This window comes from Diorhabda sublineata, chromosome 10, assembly GCF_026230105.1.
Source record: "Diorhabda sublineata isolate icDioSubl1.1 chromosome 10, icDioSubl1.1, whole genome shotgun sequence".
In the NCBI taxonomy this organism is placed as follows: Eukaryota; Metazoa; Arthropoda; class Insecta; order Coleoptera; family Chrysomelidae; genus Diorhabda; species Diorhabda sublineata.
Genome location: NC_079483.1, coordinates 12,595,875 through 12,603,230, shown reverse-complemented (window position 1 = coordinate 12,603,230; position 7,356 = coordinate 12,595,875).

The window sequence follows — 7,356 nt, the reverse complement described above, 5'->3', positions numbered from 1 at the left end:
TTTCTGGCCATTTGGTCGGTCACATCTACGTTAAATTTGGTTGCTATTATACAATTGAATTGTCTTAGGTGTTAGAGTGCCATTTTCTTCAACTTGTACGAAGTAGTGCATTGAACTGACAATTGAAACTTTCTTTATTAATTTGGCTTTGTCAACTATAATGTTGCCTATTGTTAATACAACTAAGAATTTATCGAGTCGCATAGCACTATCATTAAAAAATAGCTTCGACTTAGTTTGTTATCCGTGGTTATCTCTGGTCATATTTCTTATTTCAATGATCTCACACCTTTGCATAAGGGTAACAAGGTATTAGTATTATTGACATCACAAGTGCTTCCAGAGGAGTTCTGATGTTTTCAACCTAGATACTCGCTTGAATGCGAACCAAGTGCTGAATCCAACCGTTATATTTGTGTTCCCTCAATTTTGCAGTACTTATATAATGTTTATTTATTTCTATGTTCTTCACTAAAGGTTCATCTGTTGACTTTTGGTACATAGATACTATACTCATATGATTCCTGTTCCACCATAATCATAATTCATAATTTTACAAATTGATATATTGATACGTTCAGCCTAATAAGTAATAGTTTTTAGTGTCTTTCGAGTACTAGTTTTGGAGCTATGCTAAAAGATATCTGGTCGAAAAATACCTCATCTCTATATATAGACATATTAATCAAGTTTACACAGAAATTCAGTCAACGTTCATCGTTCCAGGAGAGTTTGGAATTGATGGTAGAATAAGATATTTTGAATGAAAATTATCTACAGAATAAATCACACAACAACAGAAGAAATAGGCATTAGAAAAAATATCAACACCCTAAATACGCTACTATTACGCAAAATACCAGCACAAACGTTCACTTTTTTTGAATAATGGGTACTCGTATAACTTGATTAGAAAGTCGCTTATATTTATTGCTCCAGTAGCGACAACTTTTCTTTTCGGCATGCTCAGGAAGAGAAAATAAATTCACCATTAGCGAATATTGTACAGAATACTCTTCTTTCTAATTATAAAAGTCGTTATTGTTTCAGAAAATCCTATACTTTTGTCAAAATCGTTATTGAAAAGCTATTGACCAATTCTACATTTTTACAGGAGAAATTTAGGGCTTTCTTTACTGCTTCGTGAAACATTAATACTCGGGGTTCTAATGATCCCATACCATATCTTCCATCTATATCATGAGTAGAAATAATTCCAGTACTTTGCTAAGGTTTCGAAATTAAATGATTAAATGACGATAAGGGAATGATCAGAAATGAAATATCAAGTAAGCTATACTTTGTTTTAAAATATTACCGTTAAGTAATATGATAGAAATTATATTCATTTTAATCCTTTGGAATAAAACCTGAAACTTGTTTGCAGTTTCCACAAGAATTTTTGCGAAGCAAAGTCAAGAATGTAGTAGTAAAAATACCTTCAAAATGAGGTACCATCTTTTCTTGTTTTATTTTATTTTAGGGCTTCTGACCTTAAAAATAAGTATGAGTTGACCACATAGTTTTGAATTTTCGATAGGGGCTAAAATATAGAGTTGGATCCTTTTTTAAATCGACATTTTCTATTAGACCGATAGTTCAATGATTAGTGATATCATCAGGCTCTAATTGGTGCTAGCAGACCTGTGATAATGATGTAGACGTAAAATTAGGTTAAAAAAATATTATTTAAGGTTTTCGAAAACTTAACATCTATGTTTGCTATATCTAATATGTAACATGTGTCAACATCCCCATTCCTTCTTGACTTGACATAGATGCGTACCTTGTTATAAATAGAAGAAACCAATATTTGAAATTTCAAATTAACTAGACACAAGTGCAATTGCGCTTACCTTGCGGTTAGGAAGAGAAAGAACTTTACCGTAGACGGCGAAATATTCAGTTGTGTTTTCAGTTACGAGACTGATTTGATGTGGTGGTATGTTGTTTAAGCGAATGTGAATTTTAAATGCAAATAAACTTTTTTCGGGTATCTTATTTTAAAAGTAAATAGAATATTACCGGATAAAATATCACGTTTTCGTCAAATCATGTAAGTAGATATTAGTTAAATATGAATAAATTAACAGCTAAAATTTTGAATTATCTAAACTTACTTTACAATAAATTCAACAGTTGTGATACTATTTTTTTGATATTCGTACATTATACTCTATATACAGGGTAAAGTCATAATTGCCCTTATTTTTATTTATGGGGCTATTTTTATAAGATGTGTAAAGTTGTACCTACTGACAATACTCATTTCAAATTAATAGCTGAAGATAATAAAATGCCTATAAGGAACAACAATTGGTAAATTTATTTATTCTGATTATTTCAGTCCAAGTGATTGAGAACTGGGAATATTGATCGCCATTGCGGTCCCTTCCTCATTTGAATAGTCATGAACAAGTTTTCCCAAACTGATAGGCAAATCTTGTTAGATACAAATGCTTGGAATTAGAATTAGAAAACAAATTAGCCAGTATGGCATTAAGAATTCCAAATACCGTATTCCACAAAATACTCTATTAGGATCATCTTCCAGTGATTTTTGTAGAATGGATGCTATAAGAATTCGTATTACTGGCAATTAAATGAATGCCCCAAACTGTCTTTCTGTTTTATTCACAGTATTTCGCGATATGGATAGCAGATTTAGAATTTTTCACAGAAAAGATGCGCAACTTTAGTTTTTCTTATTGCATTTAAAGTTTCTGGAACCGTTGGTTATACTTATTATGAACGCACTGTTTACACTACCACTACACCAACAATCACAATTACAGTATCTGACGCACGTTTCGATAAGCAAATTATCATCTTCAGAGAGTGAAGGTTAACTACTACTGCTACTAACTTTGTTATCGAAACGCGCGTTACGAGAGAGAGAGAGAGAGAGAGAGAGAGAGAAATGCTTTAATGTCAAAAAATTGTTGCCAACCTTCGCCCAAAGATGGCACTTCAAGAAGAAGACACAGTATTGCACTTTCTACGCGTGTGAAAAAAGTCAGCTTATTGCGAAAATTTAAGAGTCGATATTACGAAATTAGGAAATCCGTAACAAAACGTTATTAGAATAGGACGAAAGTGGAAAGAGAGAAGTATGTTTCTATATTGTAGAGGCGCCATTTTCAAGGCTATATCCGTTTAAAGATTTGAAAAACTAAATTTGTGTTCTGCAATATGTGAAGAAAATGAGAGTTTTATGGCCAATTTTTAAACCTAAAGTAAAACTGGAGGTAACTATAGCTTAAGTTCTAAAGTGAACCATGAATAAACAAAATTACTCTATTTCACAGGTCATAGTTAAATAGACATTTTTCTGTCAGTTCTCCCTCACGCGGAAATAAAACCATTTTCAGACAGTTATTTTGAAGTTGAGTTGGTGTAGAAAGTTGTATACACAAAAAAAAACAAAGAACAAATAAGATCTCGCAATTTCTCTGGAAATGAAATAGTGCTTATTGCTAACCTTGTGAAGAAATACTGAGAAACAGTGGGAACTAAAAAAAGTAATGCAGTAATTTGGAAAGAGAAATAGAAAAGTTGGGCGGAGTTGGGCAATCGAATTTAATGATGAAAATAACAAAAAGCTGTCACGTTTTCGATAAAACTTCAAATAAATTCAAAAAATAATTGGGAAACATTGAAGATTTACTCTAAGATGAATAACTATTTGTTTTCTCTACGCTTCGACAATATTCATAATTTCTCATCATTATCGTGGAATACATCAAATATAAATTTCAAATCTTTAATCATTTTACCAAAACATTCATAATAACGTAAAAATGTGAACCTTTTGAAAAAATTATGTCCGCATCCTCCATTTCATATTAAACCGAAGTTTAAACTATTAAGTTTGTTAATAAAAACTATCTATAAAACGCGAAAAAACCTTCTATGGTTTAAAGTAACTTTTAAGGATTAAACTTCACTTGCAAAAATATACCTTAGAGTATTAGTTTTAAATCCACATATTCCCTGAATTGCTTCCGGCCAGGATACATTTGAGAGTTATCTCTTTTAAGGAAAATCCAGAAATGACGTCATATTTATTAATTGGGATGTATAAAATCGTGATTGAAAATATCAATTGATGGAAGGACTATTCAGAAACTACAACCCTGAATAATAACAATTACATACCAGATAATTGCGGAGAATTAGATTACAGCTTCCGAACGTCGCGTTTAAACATGTTATACAAGATTTATATTACTATTTTGTGCATTTGTGCATTTTTTCACTTATTTTCATTTATTCAAAACACGAAAAGATACGACAAAAAAAAACAGAACATTTTAATAGCTGTTTATGAATCTTAAGTTTGAATTATAATAAATTATAATAATGAGGTACAAAAAATCTTGTTTATGAAAGAAATTTGTTGATTGCGGCAAAAAAATAATTATAGGAATATTTTTAGATCTATTTCGAATTATATTTTTTAATTATTAAACATGTAAATATCATCTATTGCCAGACGTCGAATTTTGTAAACAAGTACATTTTTTATGCAGCTGTAATTTAAAGTAGTCCCAGAAGATACCTGACAGAATTTCTATCTAATCCACAAACCGCTATAACCAGCCGATGTGAAGAAAAATTCATTGGGTACAGTGAATATAGTATAGTAATTCATCAGTAACCTTCGACATGTCGTTGCAATTGCCCTATTATTCTGATTATCTATTTAGTTTCTGCTGTTTCGCACTCTACAAAAAAAGACCCAGAATTTTGTAGGCTAAGAAATACGTTTTCTCGAGTTTTGTAATCCTCGGTAGCAGCGACGGCCTACTCATTCGACTTTAATTCCGCTCAGCAAAGCCACACATTTGGGGCTGAATTTGACAAATATTGTGAATAGGAGAGCAGTTAGTAGCCCAATTCGACCAATTAAAGCGAACGTGTGAACCGGTTCGTTATCGTTGAGGAAGACCACTTCTTATTCTTCAAATTGAGCCATTTTCTCAATTTGGCGTCCAATCGGCTCAATAATTCCATATAGCACAGCATTGTGAGCGTTTTGCTCTTCCGGTTAGTTGAAGGTGTACACACCGTTTGAATCTCACAAAACGGTGGCCTTCAATTCTCCTGCAGAATAAAATAATCTTCGCTTTTTCCAGGGCACATTGGTCGAATGAAGTCCACTGTTTGGACTGTTCCATTGTCTTTGATTAATTTTTCATTAAATTGAACCGATATACTGTTTTAAACCATACATTGGTGAGGAGATATGAGGAGATAAAGAATATGTTTATTTAGATCGTATCCTGAGCCGCAGAAAGCAATTGGCATTAGAAAAATAGAGACAAATCATGTCAATGAAAACGCCTCATTGCAGTTCTGCACTACGTCATTGTATCCAATTATTCCCTACTAGTTATTTGGAATAAAATTTACCAAATATTGAGTTTAAACAAAAGATGCTCCTTTATATACAATTTTAACGGAAATGGATCAAATCATTGATCTTAGCCAACGCGGCCGTTTTTTTTTTGAATTTAACAAAGAATTCGACGTTTTGACTTTCGTCGCGGAGTTAATTAATGTTGATAAGACATGCGAATGAAAATGAGAGAGTGATTATGCGCTGGTAATATGATAGTGCAAAAATTCAAGCCATCATGCATAAGAAATTTACATATAAGAATGCTGCATTGTTGAAGATGTATATTAATTTGAGTATCAGCTATAGAAAATGCTTTATTGTATTCCAAGTTTTTTGTTTGTAAGCTATCGTTATTTTTAAACTAAGAAACCTTCATTGAATTTTGTATATCGTTTCTAATCACTTACCAGAAAAACTGGCGGTCGCCTCAATGCTACAAGAAAGGTCTAAACAGCAGGGGAACAATATTAACTTTTCTAAAAATGTTACCACTAAATGTGTCTTTGTAACGGAGTAGTTGCTTACTTAAAACGTGTAATGGTACCCACGGTTTATACTCCCAAATTTATATCATAGTTCAAATAGTTTTATAGACATATACACTTCCGGCCACCATTTCGAAAGACAATAGAAAAAAGATAAGAAAGATAAGAAAAATGAACTTTTCCCAAGTCATTACATCTCAAATAAGTCAATTAAATTATTTGTAGATATAATAGAATTTATAAAATAGAGCTATAAATTTTACTCAAATTATTCAGGTTTTTGTTTATCATTTATAGCTTTTTCGTTTCATAAATGTGAACCATTTCTAAGAATTCTCTTTTTCGTGTACTAGATTCCGTTCCAAGAATTTTTGGATCTTCATAATTAAATTTTTGTTTTTTTGATATTTCATGGTTCGTTAATGCAGTTTTATTTTTTTTATCGTATTGATCACCTTTTAGTCTATTTTCTACTACTGAGATGCCTGCCCTATGTAGAAACGTCACAATTAGTGAGAGGCACTTGATATATAATATTACTTCTTTCGTTTTTTGGTGTTTTAGATTTTAATTCAGTGAAATATTTGGAAAAAGTATTATGTCCTTTATGACTTATACTAATCATATTTTTTAAATAATTCTATAGTTGTTGGGAAAGTTCTTTTACATATGGTAAGGAAAAATGTTTCTTGTTTTGATGTTTCCTTTCTGTTTTGTTTTTAAATTGATTGTAGTATTTGTTTATCCTTTTCTTGAATATGTTATTTCTCATGTTTTTTTCGGATAATTAATTTCTTTCATGCAGTTTTTGCTTTCTGAATAGCCCCATTTTTTATGAATATATTTTTCACAATGATCATTATTTTGGTTTTGATAAGAATTCGTAGGGTCTTGTTTAATTTTTTTGTAAGTTGTCTTATCGTTTAATAATTTCATCATTTTATCATTATAATTTTTTGATTTCATTCTTGGATCGATTTCATTGGAAAAAATCTGTTTTTTTTAATATGAAACTTGGCACAGGTGATTTCATTTGAAAGGTTTACTCTAGGGTATTTGTTTATTCTACATTTTTTCCATTGTTGATTCTACACCAAACGGTTGGTATATTGCTTATGCTTTTCCTGTTTCCTCTTTACCGTTTCTTGCCTTTCGTTCCGTCTTGCATTGATAAATTTTCAATTTTTGACGGCAGAATAGACATATTTTCATTCAAAGATCGATTTTGTTATGATTTCTAAGCAACTATAATCTAATTTTGTTCCTCACATACAAAATCTCACTTTTATGTTCTAATTTCTTTTCGATTCCATAACCACATGTATACTTACATTGTAATTGCAATCGTTTGGAAAGTGAGTTTTCTCGGTTAAGGCGATATAAAAACATTTAAAGTTTCAAGCCTTACTTAGTTAAAATATAAATAATCCACATCATTAAATAATAACCTTCGTAGCAAAAGATATA